Consider the following 11,769-nt stretch of genomic DNA (forward strand, 5'->3'; position numbering starts at 1 on the left):
ACAGCCGAGCTCAGCCCTATCATTGTGCAATGCACACACACACACTGATTCCTTTCTTTAGCCTAGCCCAAAGAAATTGTAAAACCTTCAGCCTAACTGTGATCAACTAATTCAGTGCGCTCAAAGGATCAAAACTGAGAGTTTCCAGACTTAGTTTCACAAGATCCATGCCAAAGTTAGTCACCAGGAGAGTCAAAAAAGACCAAAATGTTTTACCAAAGAGTAAATAATTGTAAATTGAAAGAGAACAGAATGATGGAGGAGAATTTAAAAGACCTCCACCATTATTAGATATGCATTTGTCCCCATTGCAAGATAGTTGTATAATTTCAGGAATATATATGCAATTAATCCCAATGTACACATGTAAAAATTTAAGGGAGTTCATATATAAATTAATGGAGCAAAAGTGCTCGAGTATAACAACCAAATTGTGTAATGATAAATTTATGCTAGTGGATCTGCCATGGTGTTTCTTATTGTGATTCAGAGAAGGTTAAAGGGTGATGTCTTAACTGTAACAACATTTGACAAGTCTGACACTTTGAGGAAGTGTATGCTATATGCAAAGTTTTCAATATATTATTAATTAATCTCATGTGGCATTGCTTGGGGAAGCAAAGACCTAGTGAACTCCTCAGGTAGAGTGGACAGAGGATAGGTGATTGAGGGATGAAGGAGGATCGACATTAGAAACTAGAAGAAGCTACATGGGTTTCAGCTGCAGCTCAGTTGGTCGTATTTTTGCTTCTTGAGCTCAAAAGTGGGGGGTTCAAGTCCCACTCTGCAGTTTTGAGTGCGCTCCAGCTTTGGGATGGCTTGAGTTGTGAAAGATGCTACATAAATGCAAGTTCTTTCTTTTAATGGGGAAACCAGAGCAGTGTGGGGAAGGTGGCATAGGCTGTGGTCAGGGAGATGGTAGAGCGCAGAGGAGGAAGGCAGAGCAGGATGGGAGGGGAGGGCAAGTGCAGGAAAGTGGAACAAGGTTAGAGGGTTGAAGGAAAAAAATAGAACCAGTTTAAAGGTATCATATGGATTGAGGTGGGTGTGAGGGAAGGTAGAGCAGGTTTGGAATGGAGAAAGCACAACAGGGTTACATTTGGATTAGAAACTGGAGATGGTGACAGGACGATGATAGAACAGAGTGGAGGACAGGGGAGTGTTAAAGACCTTTAGTGATTTAGGAGAGAATCGATATGCTGTATTATACTGGAACAGGGCTACAGCCCAGGATAATTGGCCACAAAAGTATTTGTATGGTCAGCTGAAGCAAAGTGTGTTGCAGTATGCCTTTAAGGATATGAGTATATCTCTGTATACATCACTAGAAGGGAAATGATGTGTGCATTGTGTGTTCCAGTTTTAGTTTCAACTTTGCTTTAAGCAGCAGAACAGACAACACAGCTCATAATGTCTCCAAGCTTTACAACAGTGTAAGACTGTTCTCATGTGCCTAGTCTTAACAAATAAACCTACAATGTGTTTACCCAATCCCTTATGAGTGATTGGTGCCTTGTGTCTTATGCATCAAATAAGCTCAAGGACTTATGTCATTATAAGAACATGACAGAGTGGAGCTGGAGAGGAAGGGGGAAGAGAGTGCACAAGAAAAGGAGAAATGGATAAAGGGGAAAAGGCTAGGAATGGCAGAGAGAAGAAGAAAAGGGAACAGGGAAATGAGGAGTAAGATGGCTGACCACAAAAGGAAAAGACAGAACTGATTTGCTGGTGAACGAAATTCTGTGCCCTTCTCAAAGAAATGAAAACAGGTTAAATAAACTGTGAAGGTTTTTTCAAATAATATTCCATGGTATTGCACACGATGGGCGCTCTTTCCCTTCGCACATCATTTCTGCTGCATTTCTAAAGCCATTTCTGAAGCTGTCAAACTACTCTGCGTTTCTCACCAACATCCTTTTGTTTTCTCGGTGTTTTTTATTCATTGCCATAGCAGTGTTTCTCCACAATCTTCCCTCCATTCTATGACTTGTAAGCTGAGTGACCTCCTACAGTAGGTTCAGTGCTAGTCTTTGAAAAGCCAGGATTTACTTACAGGCACTCCAAATCATTGAAAAGTGAACGTTTAATAAATTCTGATGGGACAGGTTGTTTTATACTTTCAACTGTTCAACGAGTGGTTATACTGGGAGATGGCAGCTATTATTATTTTTTTTCACTGGGGATCATTCAGAGTGCAATCTTGGGCTGACATGTAGCATTTAGCTGCTGGCCCGTTGCAAACATTTTGGGCCGGATTTTCGTGGCCTGAATCGGGTCCGACCAGAGATGGGCAGCCAGAAGAAAATGACGGTGACATCGTGCCAACATCATGCCCCTGCTCCGTTTACCCAGAAATTTTTGTGAGGGTCTGGGGGGGTGGGGTGGAGTGGGGTGGAGCACAGGCCTGAGAACATACCTGTGCTCCTGCTGAGGCCAATTAAGCCAGTTAAGGGTTTGTTAAAAGCCCAACTTTCTACAAGAGTTTAACTTTGGTGGAGGAGGCCGCCATTTATGAGTTGTCTCTCTCAGGGCAGCCGAAAGCAGTTGGAGGTGAGTCAGGGATGGCTGTAGGATTTCTGAAGGTAAGTCTAACTAGGTGAAAGAGCATACCCCTTTGAAGTAAAAGTTACAGAAGCCCATCACAGGCCAGGGGAGGAGCCAGCATTAAGAATTTCGCCAGTTCAGGGGGTTGTCACCTTCCTGGCATCGCATGGACCTCGGAGCAATGGGCAAGGCTGCTTGGACTCCATGTAAGCACCAGGAAGGCTGCAGCTAGAAATGGGCGCTGCAGAGGTGAAGTTACCTGGACATGACTGAAGGAAACTGTGACTCTTCAGGCAGATGTCCACAGACATCTGTGCCCTTGTCAGTGTGGACTTCACACCTTCCATCACTGATTGCCACTCCCCACCTGTGGCAGGCAAGGTAACTGTGGCCTTGAATTTCTTCACCAGAACATCCTTTCAAGGTCAGCTGCTGACCTCTGTGGGACCTCACAGGTGGCTGCACAACGGTGCATCACCGAGGTAACAGATGCCCTCTTCACCAAGGCTGGACAACACATCTGTTTCACAACTGATGGGGCATCACAGGCTCAGAGGGCACTGGGTCCGATGCTCGGTCAGATGGTGCTCTGCAATAACTTCCTCCAAGAGTTTCGGTCATTGTGGTAGTCTGCTGAACTCTCCATGACATGGCCTTCCAGGGGGGGTGTGGACCTTGAAGACAATGAGGCCCTGGACAGAGACGACTCATTGGGGGAGGAGCAGGAGCAGGACGTGAAAGAGGAGGACGAATTGGTGATAGACAGAGATGACACTGAACAGAGAGGTACCCCTGCTGCACAACGAGGCGGCCTCCTCCTGCCACCCTTTAGGAAGAGGATCTTCCTTCATTCCCTCATGGATACCAGGCTTCCAGCTCTCCTGTGGCATCACGCTTCCCTCTGGTGTGTGGAAGGCTTTGGCACAAACCACAGGGCTTTTCCTTGGGACAGCCAACAGCCTCAGTAATAACTGCCTTGGGATGTCTAAATGAATCCCACACCTCACCTGACACACCTCCGTCCCCACCCCCACTGGCTCTAACTGGACAGGAAACACATCTCCATGTCAGTTAAGGGCTTAACCATGTGAAAATCTGAACTCCAGTCACTTTTCCACCAGAGGTGGATTTCTGACTCAGAAGCAGGCCCTGTGCCTAACCCACCCCTTAGTCACATGACTTCACATTCACAGCATCTTCTACAGATGCAGCATCCTGAGCGCCATGGGACCATTCATTGTTTTTAATAAGTAAAAATATACACACCAGCAGTCCTTTGATGGCTCAGCTGGATAAGGTAGTTCCAAAGTCCAGTGACGGTTTTTTGGGTGCAACAATTAGCATCACCCCTAGGTTGCAGAATAGAAAATCAGCAAGGAGTCAAGCTCTTGTGCTGCACCCACTGTTGGTAAGTGTGTGCATGAGTGGATTTTGACTGAGGTCAGGAAGGGGCATGGCTGTTATTTTTGGGCAAGTGCACTTTGTGCAGAAGTATACATGTTCAACAGTATTAATTTATAAAAGTGTACTTAAATATTGGTGCACAGTGTTCATATTTAATCGCACTTAGGTGCCAGTGTGTGCATGTGAAAATCATAATGATGTGCAATGGTTAAGGAATCTTATTTTAGGTTTGGGACCAATCGTTACCACCCAGATAAACTTTAATACACAAATGCCATCTTCAAGCTGCCTGAAGACATAAAATCAAAAGACTGTAGCCCCATCCCTCTTATAAACATATAGTTCATATCACACATCATTTGTACACTGAACCCTTAGTAAAAGCTAGATTCATATAGAACATCTCAGCTCAATGCTTGCTGTTGCACAGTGTGTTTCCCAATTAAACTTGAGGATTTCCAATTATTATTTTTGACATATGTCTGACCAACTATTTGACCCAACTTCAGATACAAATACAATTGAAAAATCAGACGCATAAAACTGCATACACTATGCTGTCTTGCTGCACCCAATGTGCATGACAAGTCACAGGGGCAGGAGCTCTTTTTTCCATTTGGAATTAATGAACGGAAAATAGCTTGGGTTTACTAAAAAAAGGAGAAATTCTATCTCGATCATAGTAAACATTTTATATAGCACCAATCAGAAATATACCTCTACACATTTACACTTGAATTATTCATTGTATCAAAGACAGCACCAGGAATGGAATGCAAATTCAATTACCTGCCATAAATATGCAAAAATGTCCATGTGTTGTCCATGGGTAGAGTGGATTTCTGAATTGGAAGTGGCCACTTACGTCCAATGTCCTAACTAAAAAGGAAAAACCTGATTTGTATCTTACGGACAGGAGGGGGTGGGCTTAATTTAAACAGCACTACTTTCTCCTTTCACCACCTGTCAGTAAACAGGAAGGTGCTTTGATTTGTTTCCCTCTTTATAAACGATGGCGTATTCCCCAACCCCTCGGTGTTGGTGCAATCCAATTTTCTATTAATAGCCCCACAGAAAACTTGAGATAGGATGAACTCAAGGGGTTAGTTTATTTGCACACACTCAAAATGCAGCAGGAGGGTCACAATGTTGCCTCCTTTGCATTCAGACAGTAAAAAAGGGATAGCGAAAAGAAAAATTTACAGTGCAGAGACCACAGAGAAAAGAAACCTTCAGAATCAAAGTCTAATGAGATATTCCTTCACGGAGGTCAGTAAGCTGAAAACCAATGCTGGCTAATTCACTTTTCCAGTGGTGTTGACTTAACATGATGAGATAGGCATGCAGAGATGAATCAGTCTTGAAGGCAATGGTACAGAATTTCCAACAGAAGCAGTGTAGTTAGGACCAGGTGTCCAGCCTGGGCCAGAACTCCTTGTCTGTGAGGCTGCTAGCCAGATGGTAAAAAGCAGACTAGACTTTGCAGTTCAGCAAGCGAATATTACTGGATCCGCAAGCCAGGGGTCCCATGTAACATGACTCCTGCCTCTCCACACGTCTTTGACAAGGGATGTGTATCCGTTGCCTTGGTCCCCGAGATTGCTGAATGTCTGAACAATCAAAAACTGAAAGGAAGGTTACGGGGCCCTTTGTCTTAGCAGACGAGTAGACTCCTGTTGGCAGGCCTGGATTATGAAATGCAGATGGCCTTTGTATAGCTCTCTTTGAATTTAGTCTGTGCAGTCCACAGGGGTCGTTAAAGGCTGTTCAGGGGTAACGATATGCGAGTTCCTCCGATTGAACCAGGTAGCTTCTTTTGTTCAGGGTCACAGACAGACATTGATTAAAACATTTTACGCCTTTGTCCAATTTGAAAATTTTAGAGATAGCAATGAGCATATCTCTATATATTTTATATAAAAAAATACAGGGTGAGGTCTTTGTCCCTCACAGTATACACAGGCAGTTAGCATTAGAGAAAATAATCCCTGTAAAGGAGGCCCATGGCTTTGTACATCCATAGCATGTTTGAGAGTATATTTTCTAATCGGTGCTGTTGTTATCCAAACACTTGGCAAATTCCTCTGTGTTTTGAATCACAGGTACATTGATACACATGGTTAAAGAAAAAGTGAAGAGAGGAACTTGATGCAAGGGTGATAAGTGTTCATCTGGGAACAGCGGACAATATTAATATCACTATGTCTGGTGCACTCCTTTAATAGCAGGGTGCTTCTGCACTAGTATTGATGTATGGATTGACATTTCTAATGTGGCTTAGCCTCTGCAATCCAGACTTCTTGACTGGGAACAAGATGACTCCTGTGTTCAGCTGATAACCTTTTACATTAACCAGTTTATGTTGGACATGACCTCATTTCTGCAGGAGATTGTCCTCCCTTAGACCAAGGGAAGATAGTCAAAAATAGCTCCTCAGCTGGTAACGGCAATGTATAACTGAGCAGTGTAGAACAGAGCCAAATTGAATTCTCAAGGTGGCAGTCAGGTGTTCCCTTAGGCAGGGGAAAATCAGTTGTGCTGGAAAGTGTGTGTGTGTGGATGCTGGGCGAGGAGAGAGCCGGCCTCAGATGTGATGCCCCAAATGGTTGAATTGCCTGTCAACAACCACACAGAATAGCGACTATGTGGGTGGAGGAGCCGAGGTTGTCAGTGTTAAATTGGAGAAAATGCAAAGATGGCCAGGAGACATCCAGGCGTGAACTGAATTTGAGAACTGATGCAAAAGAAAATACTTTCGCCACAAAGGAACAGAGCAGGAAAAGAAGCATTGCCGAATCAATAAATGAAGCAGAACTCCTACTGTGTACTGAAGGATCTTGTTATACATGTAGGTCCTGAGAAAATGGCAGTTTTGAAGTAACTCTTTCAAGTTAGAAAGAGCAGTGCAATTGTACTTGCTTCAAATTATTGACCTGTACTGGGGCTGCTCTCCATTCTCAGGACATAACTGTGCTCTTTCTAAACTTGTTTGTGCATTTTATAACAGAAACTGTTCCGAAACTGCAGATTGGATGCGGTGAGTCATGTGACACAAATTATGTCATTGTGTCAATTGTTTCTAAATAATTGAGTAGAGGTTTGCCAAATATTTTCCCTTGGAGTTGCTACTTGCTGTCCTACCAACAATTTAATGGTTGAGTGTACTGGCAAATGTGGCTTACAACATCCACAGTTCAATTCCCAGTCTATGCTTATGTGTAAGAAAAGGCTAAAATCGGATTGGGTTTCTTGTCCTTGCCACTGTTTAGTGAATCCCCAAATGAAAATGTATGCCTGTGGACATCAACTAAAATAAGGATTGGGGTTGACCATGACACCACCCACTTTTGAATAACTTGCAAACAACCACCTTCCGGGCTTGCCATGTCCAGGCATGAGTCAGGACCTCCTGGTGTGAGAATGTGTGTTCCTACTACGTGTGTGCCTCAATATCTTGGCTGTTTATGGGATTACCACACACTGAGTGAAAACAGCTTTCGGCTAAATAGGGATACAGTGTGAAGCAGGCCTAAGGCAAAGTCAAGGAGCTGAAGGAATGTGGGAAGGTCATGCGTCCGTGACTAGATCTTCTGGAAGATGTTGGTCCGGGTCCCCTGTGTTTACAGTAATAAAGTGATTGGAAGAGCTTATGTGGGCGGTATGACCATGGTAAGAGAATGATTAGGAAAGATTGAGAGGACCCATGTGCATCTTCCTGCTTATCACTTTGTGTGTCTTTAGATGTATTGTGATTTAGTTAGTGGTTGCATGCATGAAATGTAGGGAGCAAAGGTAGAATTGGTGTAAGAGTTTTGAATAAACCATTTTATGCTGCAGTCATGCTGAATCATATAGTGTGATGTACCTGAATACTCATGTTAGATCATGTAACATTAGTTCATTGAAGATTTGATTCTGTATTGTTATAACTGGAGTCTGGTACTGTGGTGTTTAAAATGACAAAGCGGATTAGAAGAGGGAAAACAATTTCCAAGAGCTTGGTGCAATTTTCCTCACAGCGACACATTGCACCAGTAACACAGTGATGTATTTGCAAACCTCATGTCCACCATGTGGATAATACCTCTTTAAGGAAACCTTGCCAGAGCGAGTAATTTTGCCTTTAAAATTGTTGAAAGCAAGCAACATGTCAGAATGATTTACAACAGTCAAATAAAGGTTTGCTTCTACAGCTTGTTAATGAATCATATAATTAGAAACTGTCTGGATTTTACTTGTTACACCTGTAGAGAATTAGGCCAGAGCTGTAAGTTGAAGGGCCTCCTTTAGTGTAAAGAAAAAACTGATTCGCATTTATATGGTAACTTTCACAGCTTCAGAACGTCCTGAAGTGCTTCACAGCTAATGAAGCACTTTTAAAATGGAGTTACCGCTGTAATGTAGGAAATGCAGCAACTAATTTGTGCACAGCAAGATCCCACTAATTGCAATGTGTTAATGGCCAGATAATCTGTTTTCTTTTAGGTACTGCTTGAAAGACCATTATTGGTCAGGGCACTGGGGAGAACCCCTCTGCTCTTCTTGGAAATAATGCTAGGGGATCTTATATGTCCACCTGAGAAGGCAGACGGGACCTCACTTCCAACATCTCAATCAAAAGACAGTACCTCTGACAGTGCAGTGCTCCCTCAGTATTGCCCTGGGATGTCAACCTTGATTTTGTACATGGTCTGTCAGAAGGTAGTTCTGCAGGAGGGCAGAGGTAGAGGCCAGGTTTTATGGAGTGAAAAAGTGTAATGGACTGCATGAGAGTCTGTCACTACTTTAGAGAGTAGGGAGTGAAAGGATAAATTATTTTGCAAGGAATCAGTTTGGAATTTGTATAAGAATCATTAAGGATCCAAGATGAAGGATCAAGACCCATAGAGAAGGGCGCAACAAGGGTTAAAAAGAAAGAAAAAGATAAGATACATTGGGAAGTTGCAGATTTGGTGATGCCAAGCTTGGTTTGAAACACTTGAAGATTGGAAGAGAAAGATAAACCCTGTATCGTGGGGAGATCCGTCAGAAATCAGGCCAAAGAGTGAATCCTAAAGGTGAGCCATGGATTGTTTTAACAGTTAGCATTGGAATGGATAATTAGACTATTGCAATTGTTTTCAGTGCTCCTGGACTGAGGAAACAATAGAGTCCATGCTGTTAGTCACAGCCTCCAGCCACCTGTTGACCAGTATGCATGTATGGTGTTATGTGAGAACAGGATTGGACTTGGGTGTGATGCTGTCCATGGCTGAACAGTCTTCTGACCACACTGCTGAGGTTCATGCATGTGTTATGCCTAATTGGGTGAGATGTTGGAAAACTGTTCAAACCCAAGGAAGTGTAACCACGTAAGAATCAGTGCCTTTAGGAGAGAAGGACAGAAAATTGGGGGAAGGAAAGAATGAGCGTTTTTTAAAATTTAGACTTGATACAGCAAACAATCCCCTTTTCTTTATGCACTGGATATGATACAGAATTAATGTTGATTAACAGGAATTAGTGTTACCCATTATAACTGTGCATAGTTAATAACATCTTATAAGGAGAGTTACATCCATTAATTTTAAACCATGTTCCCTTTGTAGAAACAGAGGCCACTTAGCAAGCCTAGTTACATCATTGTGTGTTGTAGGCGCTATGGTATTTGTCGGACACTGTAGTGCATTTGAAACAGCCCAGCATCAGGCATGAGTGGATGACATTATGGTTTAATCAAGCTAAAGTTTTGCTGTTCACTTTGCTCACCTCGATCGGCTTTCAGTCTCAGGTTGGTACATGGAGAAGGTTCAGTGAATTCAACTGGGTGCTTGGTGTTTAAGTGTTGCTTCACACATTTTTGGAGTGGTTTGTTATTTTTGTAGCGCTTTCTACTTCATCCTGCTCCCACTCCACCAAGGGCTCTCTCATGGTCTCCAATTAGCATTTCATAAGACTACTGAGAATTTATAAGATTCACATACATAAGTTTCCTTTTGAAGGATTAGTGGGCGATCTCTATGGAATTGTAATACTATATTTAAAGTAGTTTTTTTAAATCAAGGCGGCAACTTGAATACAGTACCAACTCAAGTGGTTACCATAGCAACACACATTGCCTCTTGGCTTGGTGTCATCCCTTTAAGACCGGATTCACAATGCGCTTATTACTTACTTTCATATAAAGCTTTCCATTTACTGAGATTAGGTAACGTTGACCAATCAGCACCAGAAACAGAGGAAACTATTTGATTCAATTACTCTCCAAGATTCATTAAGATTAGAATTAAGGCTTTTGAGTTAATGCAGTCTGTTTATGTTTTAACTAACCTCACTCGCATATACAAACAGAATATCATTAGCATTGTTTGGTATTGGTTTATCGCTAATAATGCAGTGTTTATACTTTCTGAGATTTGTAAAATTAAGACTTTGTTGCTATAAATAACCTACATGTTAAGTGGATGCATATGAAAATGACTTCTAATTAGCCAAATTCAATATATTAGTAAGTGTAATTAAGGTTATACTGACCAAAAAATTATAGCTATCGACCATAGGGAACTTGAATACTACCAAATATACTAATAAGCATAATGTTTTGATTTTCCTTTTATTATTAAGAGACCTAGGTCAAAGCCTTTATTATATAACACAGCACCAAGATTGAAAAGAGTAGGACAGAAGACAAGAAGTTAAAAGTTGCTGTGAATGATATGGTCATATGAAAGAAAAGAAAGATTTGCATTTATGTAGCTCCTTTCCCAACTTCAGGATATACCAAAGCGCTTTACAGCCAATGAAGTACTTTTGGAGTGTAGTCACTGTTGTGGGAAGTGCAACTGGCAATTTCCACATGGCAAAGTTCCACAAACAGCGATTAAATAAATGTTTTTGACAGTTTTGGTTGAGGGTTAAATGATGACCAGGACCAATGTTCCCTCTAATTTTGTAGACCTACACCCCAAATTTGAGAAGGAGTTTGGTGGGCGGGGGAGGATGGGGCGGCGGGGGTGGGGTGAAGGAGGAAGAACGGAGCGGGAAATGGCTGAGGGAAAAGCAAGAATGGACTGAATACAATGATTTATGCAAAAGAAAACTGCCATCATTGTGAAGAAACAGAATGAATTGGGTTAATGTCTCCATCAAATTAGATGCAGAGCAGAATTTAATATGGGCACATTAAATATTTATACGCATTATACACATTAATTTCTACCTTTAGGTGAATCAAGTAATAGTGAATTTATAACAGCATTCCTTGATTTGAAGTCTGAAGGAGGAAGGAAAGTCTAAGGGAATTAATTTTAATGTAATGTAGCAGAATGAGTTAGAATACAATAAGTTGTTAAAATGTTTCAGCTCAATTTACTGAGAACACCACAAGGAAAAACGGTATTTACAGGGCAAGGCATTCGGAACTTGGTTTGAACCAGAGAAGAAGCCTGGAGGACCATTGACCATTGCTGTACAGGCAAAGTAGAAAGATGAAAAAGGTTGCCTTAATTGATAAAGATTGAGGATTTCTACATTTTATGAATTGGGGATGATCGGTCTTAAGTTATTAGCAGAGAGTTGCACTATCCATATGAGTATTAATAGCCCATCTCCACCAATCTTGAGTATTGAGAGTTCATTATCTGTCTGTGATCAAGAAGGACATTTTGTCAGTAATTGAGCACAGCTACTGAACAACCATTAGGCTGGGAACTTATACTTGCTATGCATCACCAAGAAATGAAAAATAATTTTCAATATTTGCCTCCACAACTTAGAAAATTGGACTCAATTGTTAGAATTGTCTCACTTCCGGGTCTTCAGTTTGTATATTCAAGCCATTTG

This window comes from Cetorhinus maximus, chromosome 15 (assembly GCF_964194155.1).
Source record: "Cetorhinus maximus chromosome 15, sCetMax3.hap1.1, whole genome shotgun sequence".
NCBI lineage: Eukaryota > Metazoa > Chordata > Chondrichthyes > Lamniformes > Cetorhinidae > Cetorhinus > Cetorhinus maximus.